The 21,491-nt window shown below is 37.5% G+C and overlaps 1 long non-coding RNA gene and 1 pseudogene across 1 annotated transcript; one reads left to right on the top strand and one right to left on the bottom strand.

Annotated features, from left to right (window-relative positions):
- Nucleotides 1-287: 287 nt before the first annotated feature.
- LOC119526483 lies at nt 288-2,051 on the bottom strand (annotated as a pseudogene).
- An 11,308-nt stretch (nt 2,052-13,359) lies between these two features.
- Nucleotides 13,360-19,753, top strand: LOC119541910. Its single transcript, XR_005218379.1, has 3 exons — nt 13,360-13,833; nt 17,929-18,065; nt 18,327-19,753. It is a non-coding gene; the product is annotated as an uncharacterized LOC119541910 (long non-coding RNA).
- The last annotated feature ends 1,738 nt before the right edge of the window (nt 19,754-21,491 follow it).

Genomic DNA, 21,491 nt, shown 5'->3' with positions numbered 1-21,491 from the left:
AGGATGAGCTATATATCCAGTTCAAATTACATTAAAACCCAAATATAAAATATAAACAGAAGTGAAATTTTCCTAAAAGGAAGTGAATATTCACTAACCCCCACCTCTTCTCCAAGTAGGTAAATCACAATAAAGGAAAGAAATCCACATGGACCGAGAAATCTACATGAACTTTCTCACTTTAATATATGTAAAAAAACAAAAATAAATTTCATGTTGTCAAAATAACTGTCTAAATGTTTAGGGTTATGTAGTTAGAAATATGTCATTCTACTTTTATAGACATGTCATCTTGGGAAAATAAGCGCAATCATTTGAATTGGTTGCCAAAATACTGGACAGGGCTTATTTCATTTTTTTTAGCTTCCTTGCACATGTTAAACATGCCATAAGATGTCCTGTTATGCCATGGATGATGCAACCATTTTTAGGTTGACCTTGGCAAATCACACAAGGTTCAATGGCATTAAAGGGAAAACTAGATTCCACACTTTCTTCTTTTTTTTTCATTTATTCATTTTATTGAGACATAGTCACATACCATGCAGTTATACAAAACAAAGCGTGCATTCAATTGTTTACAGTGCCATCATATAGTTGTGCATTCATCACTAAAATTTATTTTTGACATTTTCATTACCACACACACACAAATAATAATAAAAATTAGAGTGAAACAGAGCAATTGAAGTAAAAAAGAATGTTGGCACACTTTCTTCTTTATCTTGTGTCTCTTCCCTCTCAAACTCTCTGACATCTTCTTGACTGCTATAAATGATGCTACTATCAGTTGATGGCTGAGAACAGTCACTTTCTTGGGATTGGGAGGCTTCCATGATTTTACCATCATTTTCCTCAACACATGAATCTTTAGAGTCACTCACGGTCATTTTTTTTTTTTGCAATCAGGAACAGCAAAGCCCTCTTGCACATGTGTTGAGTTTTCTAGTTTGGCTCTCTCAGATATTTCCCCTTTATCCTTTCCTTGTCTTCAGGAAGCCAATTCTCACAAAGGGCCCAGCATCTGTTGCACTGCGGTGGAAGGGGAGGATTCACTTGATTATTCACTTGACTATTCATCACTTGTCAGCTAAGGAAATTTCAGGATCTTCTTCAAATGAATCTGTATCACTCTCCCCTGCCTGATATACAGTAACTCGATATACCTCTTCATCTTCATCTGAGAGTTCCTGTCCTTCTTCACTAAGGCTATAATCTTCTGAATCTAGAGATTCAACTTCAAATTCTACACTGAATTGATCTGAAACTAAATCCTGATCCCACCAGTCACCAGAATGTTCACTTATACTAGCATCAAGATCCAGATTTGATGGCGTCTCTGTCAATTCACTGCTACTGCTTCTTTCACGGCATATCTCCCTTATTACACACAGAGCAAGGCTTTCATCAAATGAAGGGGAAATGCTGTGAGATTTGTGATGCTTTCTTTGTCGTTTACCAGCTAATTCATCTGAATTTTCTTCTGTCTCACTAATTGATCTCCTTCTAGATGAGGTAGTTGGTCTGGAAATCAAATTTGAGGATGAAGGTTTCTCTTCCTGCAGCTCTTGCACAGGGTCCATTTGGTCACTGTCATCTTCAAGGTGACAGCTGTTTTCACTCACAGATGTGCCTGAATCTGATGGCTCCTGCTGATTGACCACTACCAAGTTTCTGTAGATCATTGTATACATTTTCCTGTGCTCTTTCACAGAGAAGCTTGGCACTTCAAACAAATCCCCTAGAAGATCATTTGAACAATATACAATATGTTGTTTGCTCATCATATAATCGTTTAGCCATAATATACTGGCCAAGATAAAATATAACCAGTCAGCCAAATAGGTCCATAGTATAAAATAATGAAGAACTCCTGCAGCGTTTCCCTTTGTCTCTTAGTTCCTAGCTCTTTCATTGTGTCTTTTTTGTGCACCAACAGACTTCAACAACTTCAAAAGCAACGGCTTTGGTCTAACCCTCTTGTTCCGATGCAGGAATCTATGAGGTGCTTACAGCACCATCAGTAGACAAGACATGTTGGTGTTGCACATTTGCCATGCGGGGCTTTTCGCACCTAGAGCCGGGGTCTCTCAAGGCTCCCCTGTTCCATTCTTGGGGCAAGCGGAAGCCCGTAGCGCTGGGCCTCAGCAGCCTTTCCACTCGCGCGGCTCGGTCATTGGGGCACTCGACCGCACTCTGTCTGGAGGAGGAAGCTCCGGGCGCCAAAAGCGTGGGAACCTCTGTCAGAGGGCTTAGGGCTGCCCTTCAGGCTCGGCTTCTTGCTCCATTTCCCCTTCCAGTCACACAGGGCCGCATAAGCCCCAAAAGGAGAGACGCTCGCTAAGATTCTCCCGCGATGTGCACCCCCTGCCGCCCCACCATTAGCTTTTATGTAGCTGAACTCCATCCCAGGCTTTGCTGAGCATGCTCTTGCCTATTCCCTCCAGCCTTTGCTCTGTTTTATACATTTGCTTCTTGAGGTTCAGACTAGCTTTTCCACCTCCCCGGTCTTCACTTCCTACCCGAATAGCCCAGCCACTTTGCTTGTTCTACTTTTGCTCACCGATTCCTGAACTTTGAAACAGCCATTAGACTAACGACCCAAATATCTAGCCATCCAGGTGCCATTACTACAATCTGGAGGGATGTCTCTGCTTGAGCCTCCCTATCTGCCGTCTCTTTTCCCTAGTGCCCACCCATCAACACTTTTTCATTGGCTTCCTTTCATACTTAAACCATTCATTCAATCTTTCATTCATTTTAAAACTTGAGGCTTGCATGGAACAAAGGATATGACATCCTATACTTTACTTCTGCTTCAAAGTATTTATTATTACTCTCTGAAGTCATAAAAGGGTGAAAAAGTTTGTGCAGAACAAGAAAGAAATAAAAAACGTTCAATCGCAACCCACCTGTGAAATATTGTTAATGACGGCCTCTTCAGCTTACCATTGAGAGGGCAGCATAAACTGGATTTTCAGAAGGGCTGAATAACCCAACCCTTCATTAATTATAATAAATAATATAGTATTCCAATTATAGAAATTATTCACCTTGAAAAATTACATGCCCTATTTACTTTTAGGGTGAAATACACTGTCTACAATTTGTAGATTATTTTTACTTAGTAGCATAGTTCCCCCCATAAGCTAAGCAGGTTAAATACATAAAAGAAGAAACTGCCAACTTCTGATGAACTAGATGCAGGAGATAATAGCTAAACCACTATTCAAGTTTAAAATTAGAAGTTTTAATTGCACTTGGACCAAATGAACTGATTCAGAAAAATATTCCTTATTCTCAGAGATCATGGTATTTCTCATTCATATAAGGAGCTCAACCCCGTCTCTGCTAGATGAAATTCCCAGTAATTTGTAATTTCAAATAATTACTGGTAGCAACCCAGAAGAACAGGTGACTGTGGCCCAAGAAATATTATTCTTAGTGTTGAAATGCTTTTCTAATTCTGATTCTTTGACTTCTGGGTCCAAGTATGGGCCAACTTTTCAGTTTTAAAAGCCATGGGGAAATAAAAATTTTGAGATTTTACCCAAAAATGAGTAAAAATGACATCCAATAATGCCCAATTTGCAGCACTGTTGTCAGATAAGGAAATAATTATGAAAATGTTAGCCAGTATATGGCACACAGTTGGTGGTCAATCAATGTTAGATGCTCTGTAGCAGTACTTTTGTAATATGTGAATCCCAAAGTATCTTAGGAACCCATGGACTTACTCTTAGGAAATGAGAAGTGGTCATAAATGATCATATTTACTGTTCAAGTAAAGTGAATTGCTCTTTGGAGCAGTTCCAAGAGGAATGGCAGCACACTTAAGTGCCTGGTCACACTCTAGTGGTGTTCCTAGAAAGGATATTGGAAGGGGCCAGAGAAGCTCCATTCCTTGGGGAATGTGTGCTTTCTACTGTGCAAAAGAGAGTCACACTCACTAACAGGAGATTTGTTGTCAAGAGATGAGAGATATAGGAAATTATTCAAATTGTTGTTTCCATGAACACATTCTGAAATTGAAGACCTTTTCTCAGGACTCATTTTCAGTCTCTCTTTGGCATGCAACACTGTTGCCCACCACCCCCCTTTATTCCCCCCACTCCCATATTTCCTTTTGGAGGTTTTTCTCTCTGATCAGATTTAAACTATACTTACTTACTTCTCCCACTAACTCTGCTTTTTCCCCCCATCTCTCTGACTAGCCCTCTTCTATTGCTAAGTCCTTGACTGTTCCATTACGTTTGATCTTGAGAGCTCTGGACTTCGTGGTCTTTCTCTCAGAGAACTTATCCATTCTCAGAGGACTTATTGCATCGTATTTGGAGGGGTCACCAGGTATTTCTCTAGTTCTAATTTCCTTCAGATTTCAGGTTTGTACCTTGAGCTCCCTATAGAATACTTAAATTTTGATGTCAATTGACACCTCAAACTTTTACATTGGAAACTGTCTGGTATCCTTATTTCTGTCAATATTCTTACCATTCAACCCATACAAGAGAACTGAATCATCTTTGAACCTAAGTTTTGCATTTCATTCCCCAAATTCAATTACCTTCTGTAATTCCATATATCTTTCCTTCCTCATAGTCACCATCTCCCTGCAGACCCTTATCCCATTCATACCGGGACTACTTTTGTAGTCTCCCAGCTCTATCAAGCTTTCAGACTTTCTTCTATTCAATTCATTCTAAGAACCTCAGCCTAATTATACCTCTTAACCCTCATCTCTTTATCATACCACTTACTGAAAAATCTTCAGTGACTCTTGATTTTCCACAGGTTAATCTCCAAACTCCCAGGCCAGTTGTGTCTGATTTTATAAACTCACTCACTCTTTCCCACTTATCACTATCCTCTGGAGCCCCAATTCATTCTTTTACAGAGAATTTCAGAAAGAAGTGATTCTTTAGAGGAAGAGTGAAACAAAGCCCTAAAATGTTTCTGAGGTGCTTTATTTTTTGTCCAGGACAAAATATATTTTTTGTCCCATGATTTACACACCCCTTGTTTAGAGACTCAACTTGATTCTACAGTAATAAAGAAACACTATTGATTTGAGAAGGTGTATCTAATAAACATTTTGTGTCATTCCTTGTATAATATTAATATTGACAATTAGCAAATTTCCCAAGTTTTTTCTTCATTTATACAAAGACCATAAAAGAAAATAAATTCCTCAATTTTTTTTTGCAATTTCCACTAGTTTAGACAATTCAAAATCTGAATGTATTTTTTACTATGAAATATTTTACATAAAAACGTATAGATACTCCTGTACCCACCACTCACATTAAATAGATGATAAAGGTCAAAAGCCATATTTGTTGCAGATCCCTTTAAAAAAAGGTTTTTATTTTTTACCTTAGCTCATTCTACTGATGAATGTTTTGCACACTCATAACTATTAATAATTGACTACCATGATGTTAACCTGTCGATTAAGAAGAAAATAAAATTCTTGCATTCATTTCTTTGTTAGTGTCTAAGGGAACAACAAGATAAAATAGGTCCTGTAACCCAAACTTCCAGATCACCTAAAATTCCGTAAATTTATACTGTGGCAATGACTATAGAAGATATAAACTATGTTGACATTTTTGGAATATCAGTGTTAAATTTAACCTATGACTTGATGGGGATAGAAGAATAGTATGTCTAGGAAAGAACAAGTTTGTAGGTGTGCTTTTCTTAAGCTCAGAACTGAGTTATAGAATGAATTTCCTGTCGTATCTTGGTGACCAGGCAACTTGTAGAATTTTAGTTGCTAAACTTTGTTAGTTAACTCAGCCAAGGTCCCTGGTGTGTCTCTTATTTTCCTTCTTTTTTACAGGCTTATGTACATTTCAATTTTGAATTACCTCATTTACATGTTTTAAAAGCTGATTTTCATCATTTATGGAACATGTAGGGATTTAAAAAAACACAGAAACACACCAATATGACATATTGATAAGATCATCAGGATTCCAAGGTAATGTTTCCATAGAAACTCTCATAGATATGACATTAATAGTTTACTACTTTAATTGGGAAGAATGAAGCCTAATTTTCATGAAATCCAAAGTAATCTAAGGACTTCAATTTCATTTTATTGCCCACTTTCTCTTCAACACTAAACTTTTTACCAGAATTACTAAATAATAGACAAAGAACTGATGAAGTTTTATCAACTTACTTTCCCTTGATAATGAAGGGATCAAATTCAAATAACAACAACAAAGAAAAGCAAAGAGAACTGATACCTGGTCAATTTACACATGGAAAACTCAGTTGCCCACTAAGTATCCCAGTTTACAAGAGGCATCTCAATCTTTGTTCATGGCCCATAGATGAGTTTGGCTACTGTCTGCATTAATTACAATAAAACACTGGGAAGAAGGATTTTGAAGTAGAGGGACAGGTAGACCCTAGATGACTTGCCCAATGGAAAATGAATCCATGGCAAAGTTGAACCTGAGATCAGAGTTCTTGACAAGTGTTTCTGGGATCATTAAAACTGGTTTGTGTAATGCTTCCTATTGGGTGGTTGCTAACTGTTTGAGCAGTGGAATATACTGCTAGTTTGCTTAAGTAATTGCTTTGAAGACCGAGATTTATTTGAATATGTACATTCTGGCATGTCTGATGAAAAACTATGCCCACTATTGAATATCTAGGATATGCTAGGCATTGACATTGCATACACAGTGGTGAATAAAACATGGCTAAGGTGCTCATGTCTACAAGCAAGCTTTTTAATTATTATAATAGGGTCTATAAGTGGATGGGGACAGTATGGTAGGTAGCAATAACAGTACACTGCATGTAGGAGGGTTCCCTAATCCAGTCCCGGTTGGGGTGGAGGTGGAGGCGGGAAGTACAGAAAGGCTTCCCAGAGGAACCGCCACATAAAATGTAGATCAGTAGGAGTAAACCAGCTAAGAAAACAGAAGAGAAGATAGAAAAGTGTTCTAGGCTGAGGAAAACATGTACAAAGACTCCGAAGAAAAGAAAACCTTGAAGGTTTGCAAAACCTAAAGAAGTCCGTCTGGATGATGTTTAAGTGCAAAGCTAAGAAAGGAGATTGCACACAAAGGCAGAAGATGACTCAGGGTCTTGTCAGTAACATCAGTGGGACTGGCCTTGAACTGAGAGCAAATGAGGACCACTTAACAATTAAGCAGTGAAGTGACATGAGATGATGTTTTAGAACAAAAGACTTCAAACCGAGGTAGGCTCGCCCCTTGGGACCCAAGAAATCACAGGCATGAACAGTTGAAATAATCAATTTTAGGTGGTCAAAGCATCATGTGGCTTTCCTTTTCCTTACCCTATCAAAATTGTTCTTCTCCATCTTTACAAAAGATTTGTAAAAATTCTCACACATTCTGAATTTTGCTCTGGAGAGTTGTCCCAGGGCATCAAATAAATGGACAATTCAAAATATTGAATTGAAGAGGTAAAGACTCCTCTTATCAAGATACCATAAATGCACATGTAGGACTTGAGATCTTTCCTTACTTTAAGAATATTTATATTAAGGGCAGAGTGTGATATCAGAAATGGATATTAGGATATTTCAAATTCAGATATGTTGTAGATTGAGGATGCAGGAGTAATGATAATTTTTTCTTAACAATTTTCATCCCTGAATTACTATCAAAGAATGCAATCCTCCTGAGGAGAGTTTGGTGAGAGCAAAGAAAGAGAATTTTGGTCGAAAACATTTAAGAAATGGTAACTTATTTCTTACAAGCAACAACTCAAAGTAACGTTTCCTGCTTTATCTATCTGTTTTAGAATTGGAACATTCAAGATTGTAAAAAAGCATGTTAGGAAATAAGAACAGACAACACAGCATATCTCCTCTGGACATTTTCATTCTCCCGAATACTGAAAAAAAGCTTGGTGAGTTCTCTCATTTATTACTTTTCAGCTGTGTAATTTGCCAGGCTTACAAGGGTAAGAAGTAGAAAATACTCGATTTAGTTTCAACAGGTTTTATAGCTTCAGTAAAAGGAACATATAACAAAGATAACTTGTGTTTTATATTTTTATTCAGATTGTGGAGAAATTTTCATTACTTTTTCCAAGAGATTATTGAATATTATAAATACATAGCTTTTTTTTTTAATTTTGAAATAAATTCAAAGTTATAGGAACAGTTGCAAAAATAATACAAACCCCATACACAGAACTCCAGCATACCCTGACCCCCTCCCCTGATACTCCAATCCACCAACTTTAACATGCTGTCACACTGCTATTTCTTTCCCTCCCTCCCTCCATCCCTTTCCCTCCCTCCCTCCCTCCCTATCTATCATCCATCATCTATTGCTCTGTCTTCTGAACATATGAGAGCTAGCTGGTCACATCCTTGAACAAACACTATAATTCACACATACAATTCCCATGAACAAGAACATTCTTTTATGCAATCCCATTAAACACAGCTAAGAAGTATAAGAGATTCAACATTGATACAAAGCTTACATTCTATATTTCCTTTTTGTTTTTTTCCCCCCTTAGGTCTCAACTGTGTCCCTTTGAGCCTCCTGTCCTCCGTCCTCAGATCCCATCCAGGGTCATCCTTGGCATTCAATCGTCATCTATTTAGACTGCCTTTTTTTTTTTTTCTCAATTGTGGAAACATATATACAGCCTAAATCGTCCCATTCTACCCCCTCCCTAGCATTCCATTAGCAGGATTAATCATATTTAGAATGTTGTAATGCTATCTCTCTCCCACCATCCATTACTAGAAATTTCCCTTCACCTCAAACAGCAACCCTACACTCATTTCTTAACTCCCCATTGCCCCTTCCACCATTTCTCTTAACCTATACTCTACTTTTCATCTCTATGGTCATATTCTCTGATAATTTCTTTGTGTTTACTGTGAGGCTTAACATTAACCTCTTAAATCCATAACAATCTTGGTTTTCTTTGATACCAACTTAACTTCAATAGGACCCATAAACTATGTTCCTATACTCCTCCATTCCCCCACCTTTATATAGTGCTTGTCAAAATTTGCATATTTTACATTGAGTTGAAAACCACTGATTTGTCATTAGAATTTGTGTATTTTATATCATGTAGGAAGTAAATAGTGGAGTTACAATTCAAAAATTTATTGACTTCTATTTTTATTCCATTGTGGTCAGAGAATGTGTTTTGAGTATATCTGATTTTTTTTTTTAATTTATTGAGGCTTGTTTTATGTCCCAGCATATGGTCCATTCTGGAGAAAGAACTGTGATCACTAGAGAAAAATGAGTGTCCTGGTAATTTGGGATGTAAGGTTCTATATATGTCTGTTAAAATTCTCTATATCTCTTTCTCCTTTCTTTGTTTCTCTGTTGGTAGGGCTCCCTTTAGTATCTGAAGTAGGGCAGGTCTTTTATTGGCAAAGTCTCTCAGCATTTGTTCGTCTGTGAAAAATTTAAGCTCTCCCTCAAATTTGAAGGAGAGTTTTGCTGGATAAAGTATTCTTGGCTGGAAATTTTTCTCTCTCAGAATTTTAAATATGTCATGCCACTGCCTTCTCGCCTCCGTGGTGGCCGCTGAGTAGTCACAACTTAGCCTTATGTTGTTTCCTTTGTATGTGGTGAATTGCTTTTCTCTTGCTGCTTTCAGAACTTGCTCCTTCTCTTCAGTATTTAACAGTCTGATCAGAATATGTCTTAGAGTGGATTTATTTGGATTTATTCTATTTGGAGTTCGCTGGGCATTTATGCTTTGTGTACTTATATTGTGTAGAAGGTTTGGGAAGTTTTCCCCAACAATTTCTTTGAATACTCTTTCTAGACCTTTACCCTTCTCTTCCCCTTCTGGGACACCAATGAGTCTTAAGTTTGGATGTTTTATTTTATCTATCATATCCCTGAGGTCCATTTCTATTTTTTCAATTTTTTTCCCCATTCTTTCTTTTGTTCTTTCATTTTCTGTTCTGTGGTCCTTGAGGACACTGAGTCATTGTTCAGCTCCCTCTAGTCTTGTACTGTGAGTTTCCAGAATCTTTTTAATTTGGTCAACAGTTTCTTTTATTTCCATAAGATCTTCTATTTTTTATTTACTCTTGCAATTGCTTCTTTATGCTCTTCTAAGGTCTTTTTCTTGTCCTTTATATCCTGTGCCATGCTCTTCTTCATGCCCTTTATATCCTTTGCCATGTTCTCATTCCTTGATTGTAGTCCTTTGATTAATTGTGCCAGGTACTGTATCTCTTCTGATATTTTGATTTGGGTCTTTGGGATTGGGTTCTCCATATCATCTGGTTTTATCATATGCATTAAGATTTTCTGTTGTTTTTGGCCTCTTGGCATTTGCTTTGCTTGATAGGGTTCTTTCAAGTTGTAAAAAAAAAATACCAATCTAATTTTTCAGAAATACAAGTCGGTGGCGTACACTTTCTCTAACTAAGCAGCAGATGGTGTCTGCGAGTCACCTATACCCCTCAAGTCAGTTCTCCTCAACTTTGTCCCTGTGGTATGTGGGGAAATGATTATTGTGGGGTTCAGTTGGTGAACTTAGTTTGGGTGTGTTGTTGGTGCTGTCTGCCCTGAATGTGGGGCATGTATCTGGGTGGTTAGGGAGGCAGGGCAGCTTTAATATTCAAACCTCCCAGGTGTTCCCAGTGATTCAAGGCTGTTGCCAAGAGTCTAAGCCTTCATTTCAGTTCTGCCCCAGTCCCTCTCTGTTACTGACCCACAAACCACTGGCATTGATGTAGCGTCCCTGGGTTTTCTGAGTGGGCCCCCTTTCTCAGCTGTGATCTTCCAGGACCTCTGCTGAGGGAAGGCTGTGCTATGTCACAAGTGCATGCTGTACCTCAAGGGAAGCCCCGGGCTGCCAGTCCGTGCAGGGGCGCTCTCAGCCTGATGCAAAGACGGCTGAACGGGGCGTCTCAACACCCCCCCCCCCACACACAGTTTCTCCTTCCCAGTTCCGGGACAACTGGTGTGGCTCTGGGCTGTGGGCATGGCCCCTGGCAGGAGTGTCTCTAGCCTGCCGGGGAGCCAGCTGTAAGCAGTGGGGTTTCTTTCTCCTTCCAGCTCTCCCCTCCGCTCCCCTGGCCCTGAGGGAATCTGCAGCAGGCTATCCTCCATGCCAGACACTGAGAAGCTGGCTCAGCCCGCTCTTGCCATGCTTCACTGCGCAGTTCCCACTGTCACAACTGCAGCAGCTCCTGGGTTTTTCACTTTTTTTTTTTTAAAAGAACCAGTCTGTCTCCAATGCCAACCCCCAGCTTCCCCACACCGCAGTGTGGCTGCGGGTCTTTCAGCTGGCTTACTCACTCGTTTCAGAATGCAGACTCCCGGTTTCACCAAGTGTACAGCCCCTGTGGTTCTAGCAGACCTTGTCCAGCTGGCGCATTGCTGAAATCGGTATTCTGGGTCACCTTCTGGTTTTTATCTAGTATTTTTCATGGAGATTTTTTTTGCCCTGTCTCACCTAGCCACCGTCTTAGGTTCCTCCACATAGCTTTTTATTTAAACCAAGTCTCCTATACTCTGTCACTTGAGAATGTCTTTAGACATCTGTTCATTCCTACCAAGTATTTAGAACAGTGAGAATAACTTAAAAGAAATAGGTTGTGGATTCTACTCTAAATAATGCACAGAATAGCAACCATTAATACATGGAAAAGTTTTCTCTTCTATTAGCTATTAACTTCCACAAAGCAGATTAATCTAATGCCCTGAATTTAAAACTAGCAGCAGTTTATTAAGATTAATTCCACTGTTTCAAGTGTGCATATGTTGCTCTAATTCTTTGTTTTCACCATGCAATCACATTACTATCTATCTATATATAATAATTCTCCAGTGCCCATTTTTTTTTCCCTGTCATGATTTTTAGAGCATCTTGATATGACCTAAAAAACTGAACTTTGGCACAAATATATAGGTCTTTTTTTGTTTTTCATTGATAATAGGAAATATTCTAACATGAAATATTTACATGTGTGTTTGTAAATATATGTATATGTATTTAAGCCTGTTTTTGACTAATTTTAACAGCCAGAAATAAAAGTGCCACTAAATGAAAGAATAAAAAGTAAAATTAATTGTCATTTGATAAATTTTCCTAGAGATATTTTGGTACACTTTTTAGACACTGAGCAAGTAAAAAACACTAATGCCTAATGAAAGATCCATCCACAAGTTAAAGGATATCAAATTGTTTACTTGCCAAAAGACAGAAGGAGGATCTAATCAAGTTCTTTGATAAATGTTCCTAAAGATATTTTGGTACACATTTTAGACACTGAGAAAGTAAAAAAAACAACTAATGACTAGTAAAATATCCTTTCACAAGTTAGAGGTATCTAATTGTTTACTTTCCAAAAGACAGAAGGAGGATCTAATAGAGTTCTCAGCTGATCATTGTAAAATGATTTTAAAAAACATGTCATGTGATTTTTGGCATATTACTGGGAAAGAGTTTAATGAATTGACTGTCATTGCTATAATAAAATTCCTTCCTGGCCCATTTACTTATTTATGGAAACAAAACTTCTCAAAAATAATATCTAGCAGAACAAAACATGGGTACAGAATTTATGCTGAATGCTGTCTCATTGAAAAATAATGTTTGTCCCCAGACATATAAGCGGATAGAAAAAAATGACATCCCTCTCATTGAGATTCTTTTCTTATAAAATTTTACTTTTTATGTTTAATAGTTATTTTTCTAAATATGCAATATATTTATATTGTTTTCATAAGTTATATTCCAGTTGGAAGAAATTATTTAATACTTAGGGCAATATGTCCATGGGAAATAAACAAAAATTTCAGTTTATGTCTATGCTTTTTCTGCAGTGTGATAGAATAATCAATAAAAGGCTAAAAAGTATTCTGCTATGATAAAATTCTGTGGGGAAAGCATAGTGGGAATACAAGTTCAAGAAAAAAAATTGTAAAATTATCAACTGTTAGGGAAGAGTTTGTTCATGTATATTTAGATCCCATTGGATGCATTCAAAAGAGAACATGACTTCTAATTTTTCTGTGTCAGTTTTTACATTATACTGGATATTCCATCATTTGTAATTAAACAGAGTAAAATAATTTAATGTCAACTTAAAAATGAATATGAGGATACATATATTTTGAAAAATTTCTATAGGGAATTTGTAAGCAAAAAGTTTAAAGACCACTATGTTAGCAGGGTCACTGAATACAGTGTGAGAAAGACCAGAAGGAGAAAGACTGGAGGCAAAAAGAACAGCTAGTAAGATGTTGCAATACAGGAAGTGAGACAATGGTTGCTCAGACTGGGGAGAGCAGTGGGGATGTATAGAAGTGGAAGAATCTGAAAAGTACTGGAGAGATAGAGCCAATAGGATATGGTGAGAGATTAACTTTGGGGGTGTGGGAGTGGCAAGAGTGAAGGGTGACACCCAGGTTTCTCCTTCGGTAACTGAATAGATGGCCCCCCAGTCACTGAGAGAGGGAAACATAGAGAAACACTGGACTTGGCGGACAGAAGTGGTGCCTGTGTGTGTATGTGTGTATGTGTGTGTATACATATGTTTATGCATGTTTACAGGACTGAAGATGAGAAGAAAGATTTGGGCTAGGTGTTTCAACTTGCATGCATAAAAATACATACATAGTAGTTGAATCCATGGGAGTGAATGAAATCTCCCAAGAAGAGAGATAGAAGTCAAGATAAAGAAAGTTGGTAAAGACTGTGACCAGTGTGGTTTCAGTGTTGAATTGGGGCAGAAGCCAGCTTGGAGTGGGAGAAAAGGTACAGGGATGTACCTACACCCATACATGCATTCAAAATGGGGCAGCAGTAACCAGAAGGTTGAACAGTTGACAGCTGGTAAGTATTGCTAATTTATAGAATTTTAATTTTCCTTGTAACAACTTAATGTGTGGGCTAATTTATGATTTGAAAAATCATGCTTTTTTCTACTTTAAATAATCAAGTTTTTCCATGGAAATGCAACTTTATAGCAATTTTGCTTCATCATTTACTATTTAGCATTTCTTGAATAGACAATTATCAGTGCCAACTTAGTATAAATCACTGTGCTAATTAGGGGGGAAGGAATGAGTCAGATATGTAGCCAGATATCAGGTGTAATAAGGGAAGTTAAGATGTCCGTAAGATACTACACTATAAAGCAATAAATTATATGTGCCACAAATGTACTTCGGTTTTTGTAGTATAAACATGGATAAATATTTTTGTTCTAACGACTTTTTTAGTACAACGTACATCGAATACTGATTTTAAACCTCTGTCATTAGAACTTCATTCCTCCAATGGTATCACTACCTTTTCCCAATTATTTATTAAAGAGAAAGCACAGGAAAACTTAAAAATTTAACAAAATACTGAAAATAGGTGCCTATCCCCCAGTTTGGATTTTTATACATTGACTATCAGAAGAGAACTTGCTGTGACAGATTGAATAGTCAACTATCTATTCAGATTACTCTGCAATTTAATTGGAAACGACAAAGTCCAGAGGGAAAAAAAGTAACTGACTATTTGTTTAAATGTGATTTGCCTTTCTGGCTTCTCCCTGCCTGTGGTCTTGATCTTCTCCTCTTTAATCTCTTGGATTAAAAATTGCTTCATTAAGGCAGAATCTGAAATTTTCTTCATGCTTTTTTGAGGAGTCATGCAATTAAAAAGTTGAGACTCTGCTTAGTTGTTTTAGGAACACAGATTACCCTGCACAATCCACCCTTAAAAATTAAATAGAATGTTATACTCATAAATAGCTCTGCCTTGCAGTCATTTCTGTAATTCTGTCTAACATTCATATTGTCATTTGATTAGTTAATCATCCATTTTCAAAGGTGTGAATGTGTTTTCACACTTCTGCTAAGACAGTGTTAACTATGAAACTATAGATAGCAATAGAGATTAATTATCTATTGCACAAGTTCCCACACCTTGTGCTTACCAGATAGAGGAAGAGAGTGCATGTCTTAACACAGGTGTGATTTCAAAAAATGGAAAAAAAAAAAAAAACTTGGTCAAATGAGTTCAAGGAGTAGTTTCAATTGATACATTTTCAAAATGTTAACTGCATTTACACTTTTATTTCATAAAACAATTGATCTCCCTGTATAACAAGATTTGTTTCATGAGTGGATTGGTACATATCTTCAGTGGTAAATGAGTGAATGAAGTGAAGGCAAATTACAAGGAGTCAGTCTTTCATGGAATTAGAAAATGGTGCCGAAATCCTGTATCGGACTTGAAAAGTTGTTGAAACTTCAATTGTACAATGCCGGAAATTTCAGACTTGTTCTCTGAAAGGTTAATTAAATACAATGAGCCTTCTGGGCATTCTAACAACTCAAAATAATAATAAGCTCTTGAGCTAGCTTCCAATTTTGCTGCTACTCCCTTACCCTAGCAATGAAATCTGTTAATTTGTAATCTGACTCACCATCTAGAATTTTGGTGGAATAGTGTCCCTCCAAATTTATGAGTATCCAGAACCTCAGAACATGACCTTATTTGGAAGTAGAGGGTTTGCAGATGTAATTAAAGTAAGGATTGAGATGAGATCTGGATCAGGGTGGATCCTGAATCCAATGAGATTATCCTTGTAAGGGACAGAAAAGGACACACAGACACACAGAGAGGAAAGTGATGTAAAGATGGAGGCAGAGATTAACGTGATGCATCCAGAAACCAAGGAATGCCAAGGACTGCCAGCAACTGCCAGAAGCCAGGAGAAAGTCATTGGACTGTTTCCCCTTCAGATATTCCAGAAAGAACCAACCCCGCTGACACCTTGATTTCAGATTTCTGGCCTCCACAACTGTGAGAGAACAAATTTCTGTTGTTTTAAGCCACCCAGATTGAGTACTTTGTTAAGGCAGCTCTAGAAAACTACTAAGTTTTGGGGGATGTGATTTTTCTATCCCAGTGAATTGTTAGCCTTGATATGCAGGATATGAAAAAACTGGATTAAGAGGTAGAGGTTGATCTGAAACCACATTCATTTTTAAAGTAAAGGTATGCTCAAAATTTAATCCATCACGAAAGGTGACAATTCCTAAGTCCTTCATCAATATTAGCTTTGTCCTACATTAAAGTGATGCAATTGGTGTTAATATCTTAATAGTCTTCTCTATGATGTATACCAAATACTAAAAATGAACTAAAATTTACTTACTTTTTCATCCAGAAACTGTTTCTTCCATTTCATAGGCTTTCCTTTTTTTTCTGTGAATGAGATTTGTAGGTGTAAGCATTCTCCTCGGCAAAGTGAAATTCATTTCTGATTCATTGTGTCCGTGTGGACATTCAGCAAGCTTGCCTTTTAGTGCCTCCCATTATAATAAGAACATAGCCAAAATTGTTGTTTTTCTCTTGATTTGGGTATTGTACAAGGCAAGTAAATGCCAACCCATTAAGATTTTTGATAGTAGGAGAATGAGATAAAAATCAAGCAGTTGGACAAAAAAGAACAACATTCCAATGTTTCTAATCTGCCTGCTGGTTAAGATTCTATTTTGCAACATTGCAAACGGGCTGGCCAATTCATATTTAGTCATCCTTCCCCAATCTGAATTCCCAAGTCCGTACTAGTGCACCCTGCATTCAATGAATAAGGATGGCTATCGTTTATCATCATGGCCCCACTTGGATTTAGGATAATTTAGTTCTCAGGCCTATTCTGACCTGCCTGGTAGGCCCAAGTTAACCAAACATCTCCCAAGAAAGCTCAGCCATAGCAGCATCACTGACAAGACCCTATTTACAAATGAGTCCATACCCACAGAGTTAGGACTAGAAGATCCCATTTGCAAGTGAGTTCATATCCACAGGACTAGGGATTAGGATTTAGGATTTGAATAAATTGTATTAATTAGGGGACTCCAGAGAAACAGAACTGACAGGAATTGGCTCATACAAATGTGGGGATTGTCAAGTCCGAATTCTGTAGGGCAGGCTGCAAATTAGAAACTCTGATAAAGATGATGTTGAATTCCCCATGAGAAGTGGCTGGCTGAAGTAGAGTTAGAAATTCTTTCTGACACTGAAATTCTCAGTTCTCCTTTTAAGGCCTCCAGCTGATTGGATCAAAAGTCTCCTGTCATTGCTGAAGGCAAACTCCTTTGTTGACTGTAGATATAATCATCCATAGAGGCAACCGACCAATGATTTATATCCATCTATGAAATATCCTCACAGTAACTGCTCACCAGTTACAAATGCCATATTCAAATATCTGAGGTTCAACCATAAAATAAAATCATTTGGGTCAATAGATCACAGTGCTTTCTCTGTGTCTGTCTGCATGTTTATTTATTATGTGTTACAAATAATTCCTTTGCAATAGGATTCCTATAGAAATGGGGACTAATAATAAATATTTATATTATTATAGTTAATATTTACTATGTGCCAGACACTCAAATAAGCATTTTATAATCTAAGTTTAATTATTACAAAAATTTTATTGTATTGGTATTATTATTCCCATTTTATAGATGGGGAAATGAAGTACAAAATAGTTAAATAATTTTCCCAAGATTCCACAACAGAGAGAAGACTTCTATCAATAGTGCCACTATCTTATCTTATATCAAAAATCAGAACATGCTTATTTGTTTATTTATTACTACTAATATCTTAATCTGAAAAGGATTTATGAATTCTTGGGTTTTTGAGATATTGGAAAAGCACCAAGTGGTTGGATAAGGATCAGTGACATTGCAATGCTCATTAGTGTACAAGTGATGTACTACTTTTGCACCATGTATGCTATCAAGTCTCCAAAGATGGTCTCCCAATGAACCACACCTCCTGATTTCTTCCCAGATTCTGGGACTCACTCATAGCTATCAGAATGTGGCAGTAGAGACACATTGTGTCTATAATGGTCATCCAATATCTGCCTCAGCACTGTAGCCTAAGAAAACTGTTCTCTTTCATTCACAGGCCCTGCAATCAAGATGAGATGTACTCAGCAAAGAACCTCAACTGAGGATATGAAGCTAGACCTTATTTAAATGGCAATATTCAATACCTTGACCCTCAGCCTGATGCCATAAAAGGATGAGGAATATGCTCACATAGTAAGCATATTTTGCATGGAGGAGGAATTTAAGTAATTTTTTGCCAGAGGGTATACAATGTGGATTAAATATGACTGAAAATTGCTTGACACTCCTCCTTTTGAGAGGTAGATATTCATAACCCCTTCCCTTTAATCTGGTAAGGCTCTATAACTACTTTGATCAATAGAATGCAGTAGAAATGATCCTTTCTCAGTTTTGGGTCCAGGCCTTAAGAAATTTGAATTCCCACTTCCTCTCTCTTGGAATACTTATTCCTAGAAACCATCTTCCATGATGTGAGGAAGCCCAAGCCACACTGTGGAGAAGCCCACATAGAAAGAAGTCAAGATCTTTGGCTGACAGCTTCGTAGAGCTCCATTCTGATAATCAGCACATGTGAATCAGCCATCTCAGAAGTGAACACTCCAGCCTCGACTGAGACACCACAGCTGGTGTTGCATAGAATAGAGAGTATCTATCCCCATTGAACCCTGTGGTAATTGGAGATTTGTGAGCAAAACAAATTATTGCTTTTGTTTTAAGCTACCAAATGTTGAGAGGGTTTGTTATGTAGCCATAGATAACCAGGACACCATAACATATGGATTAGTGATCTATTACTGAGCTGTTGGTCATCTTTCCCACCTCAAAAATTAAATATATAATCATTCATGATAAACAGTAAGGTAAATTAATTGGAAGGTGAGAAAAATTAAAAAATCAAGTACAAGGGCAGAAAGTAGGGTCAGGAATGAGGCTAATACAAAAACACATATCACAAAGTCCTAAATTTGGAAAGCTGTCAGTTTCTAATGGAATTAAGCATATACCCAACCTATGACTCGGCAATTCTACTCCCCAGCATATACCCAAGAGAAATGAAAACATATATCCATGAAAAGATTTTTAAAGAATCTTCATAATAGCTACATTTATAGTGATTCCCAAATGGAAAAAAATGCAAATGGCATTTGACAATAAAAGAAGCCATACCCAAAGGGTATAATAATTAATATTGTGATTCCACTAATATTATTCCATATAATTCCTCTTAAATTACATTCAAGAACATGCAAATTAAGCTATGATGATAAGGATTGTGGTAGGGGCTACCTCTATGGGGAGAGAAATTGACTGGAGAGGGTCATCAGAAAATCTCCTGAAATGATGGAAATGTTTTATATCTTGATTTGGGTAATGATTAAATAGGCATATACATATGTAAAAATTAATTGTGTTATACACTTAAGATTAATGTATTTTGCTGTGTTAATTTTACCACAATTAAAAATAAATAAATTGACACTACTGGAAAATCCATACATAGCTATCTTCCCCACTGTTTAGGCAGGTGCACTGTTAGGCAGGTTTAGGCAGGTGCATAGATATAATTCTCTCAGTGTTTTGCTCTATCCAGGGTCAGTCACTGGGAAGGTCTAATAGGGCTTCCCTCTCTTCTTTTTTCTCTGTATATTTGTTAAGAAGGAACTGCATTTTGGTATCAGGGACTTCCTATGCCAATCATATGATTTGAACAGTGCTTTTGCATTTCTTGTTTTCTGCTAGAATGTTCTTCCATTTCTTATCATTCTCTTTGGAGGTTTTTGCGTTGTTTTTGCTTGTGATGCTTCACTTTTGACTTATCCTAATTTGGAATATATCACTTTTCATCATCACTTTTACTTTCTAATTTTTTGATGTCAGCATTTCCCAAAATCAAGCTTCAAATTATTCTAACAATTCCTACACAATTATAGCCATATTTATTTATGGAACTCATTGGCAAGGCATTATGCAAATTATTCCATTTATAGTACAATAGCTTTTAATAAGTAGCAAAAGAAACATTACTTTACATATTAAGCTATAATTTGTTTTTCAAATGGGTGAGCTGAGGTTTGTTTCTTTTTCTTCTTTTGCTTGAGATGAATTCACTGCATATTGCATGTTCCAAATTTAAACCTGACACCTAGATACAAAACTGACAAACAGGAAACAACTAAAGGAAGAGGCTCTTCCTACCATGTTTGATACCATCAAAACAGACAGCATTTTGTAAAAAAATTTTTCTTTTCTTTTTTTTGGGGCACGAAGGGGTGGGACAGTAAGAATGTCAATTCATATAGTTAATCCCTTTGTGCCTATGTTAATAAGAAAAGTGGCTGTGCAATTTGCTTTATAATTTGGTCTGGATCAAATCCTTGACTATGAGTTGGTTCAGATTACTCAGCTCTTAACTCTTTGATTGAAGAGTTACAAACCACTAATGAAAATGAAATGGAATGTGACCCTTTGAGGGCATTTTCCCTAACCCTTACAGAAGAATAACTGCATTTTCATATTTCCTTCATTCCTAATGAAGGAGGCCAATCAGTGCACATGGGAACCAAGGAGACTGTTGTCTATTGAGTAAATACATGACCTTCAAGTCAATCCTTCAGATACAAATGCTTCCATCTAGTAAGCAGAAGTGAGACCTGGAAATACTACACAGTTTAGGTGTGAAATTCAGGATGTTTCATAGCTAGTTGTGTAGGCCATCCTGAATTAATTTTTTTACTTAGAATTTTAAAATTGTGAGTAGAATATGCTTGTTACAAAAAGTGATTTATTACATTTATTTTTAAAAATGTAAAACTCTTCCCCTGCCCTCTCTGTCACTCACCTTAACTCCTTTCCCCTGCAAATTAACCACCATTAATAGTTTGCATATCCTTCCATGCATTTCTCACTTAAGTAGAACATGTATCTATGTAGCAGTCTTTTCTCTCTTTACCCAAACGAAGTTAGACTCTACATGCTGTCCTGTCCTAAACTTGTTTTATTCACTTAAAAATACGTGGGAGAGGGAGGAGGTAAGATGGCAGCATAGAGATGAGTGGAAGACTGTTAGTTCCCCCTGGAACAATTCATAAATGAGAAAAAACTAGTAAATAACCTGGAAGAACTGTGGGGAGACAAATGTGACTGTCCTCTCATCATCCACCAACCTGATTTGGGAGGAATGCCCGAGATTGCAGCATAAAATCTGTAAGTAAAAACTGCAGACCTGTGCTGAGAGCTGAAAGCCGAGAGCCGAGATCCCCTCCCTCACGGAAGCCTCGCAGTGCTGGAGAGCAGCACTCTCTGAACAAGCTACTGTACCTCAGCCCAGCTCCAACTGGGGTTTTAATGTTAACTGCTCAATACAGACAGCAAATTCCCAACAAGCAGACGGAGGCTTTTGGTGACAGCTGACTTTGGGAGAGTCAGGGGACATATCTGTCTCAGGATGGGGAGCCCAGAGGATTGGGTGCTATCTCTGGCTGATGGGTGAATCTGGGAGCCTTCTGTCCCCTTCTCTCTCTGTGGAGAAAGCCTCAGCCATTTTCAGCCCACAGTGCTTTGCAGTAAAGAAAGCCTCAGCCATTTTAAAATCACAGCACCTTGACCAGAAGAGTCAGA

The sequence above is a fragment of the Choloepus didactylus genome, chromosome 1 (genome assembly GCF_015220235.1).
Source record: "Choloepus didactylus isolate mChoDid1 chromosome 1, mChoDid1.pri, whole genome shotgun sequence".
Classification (NCBI taxonomy): Eukaryota; Metazoa; Chordata; class Mammalia; order Pilosa; family Megalonychidae; genus Choloepus; species Choloepus didactylus.
Note: the sequence above shows the minus strand (reverse complement) of the source record. Positions and strands in the feature narration are given on the sequence as shown.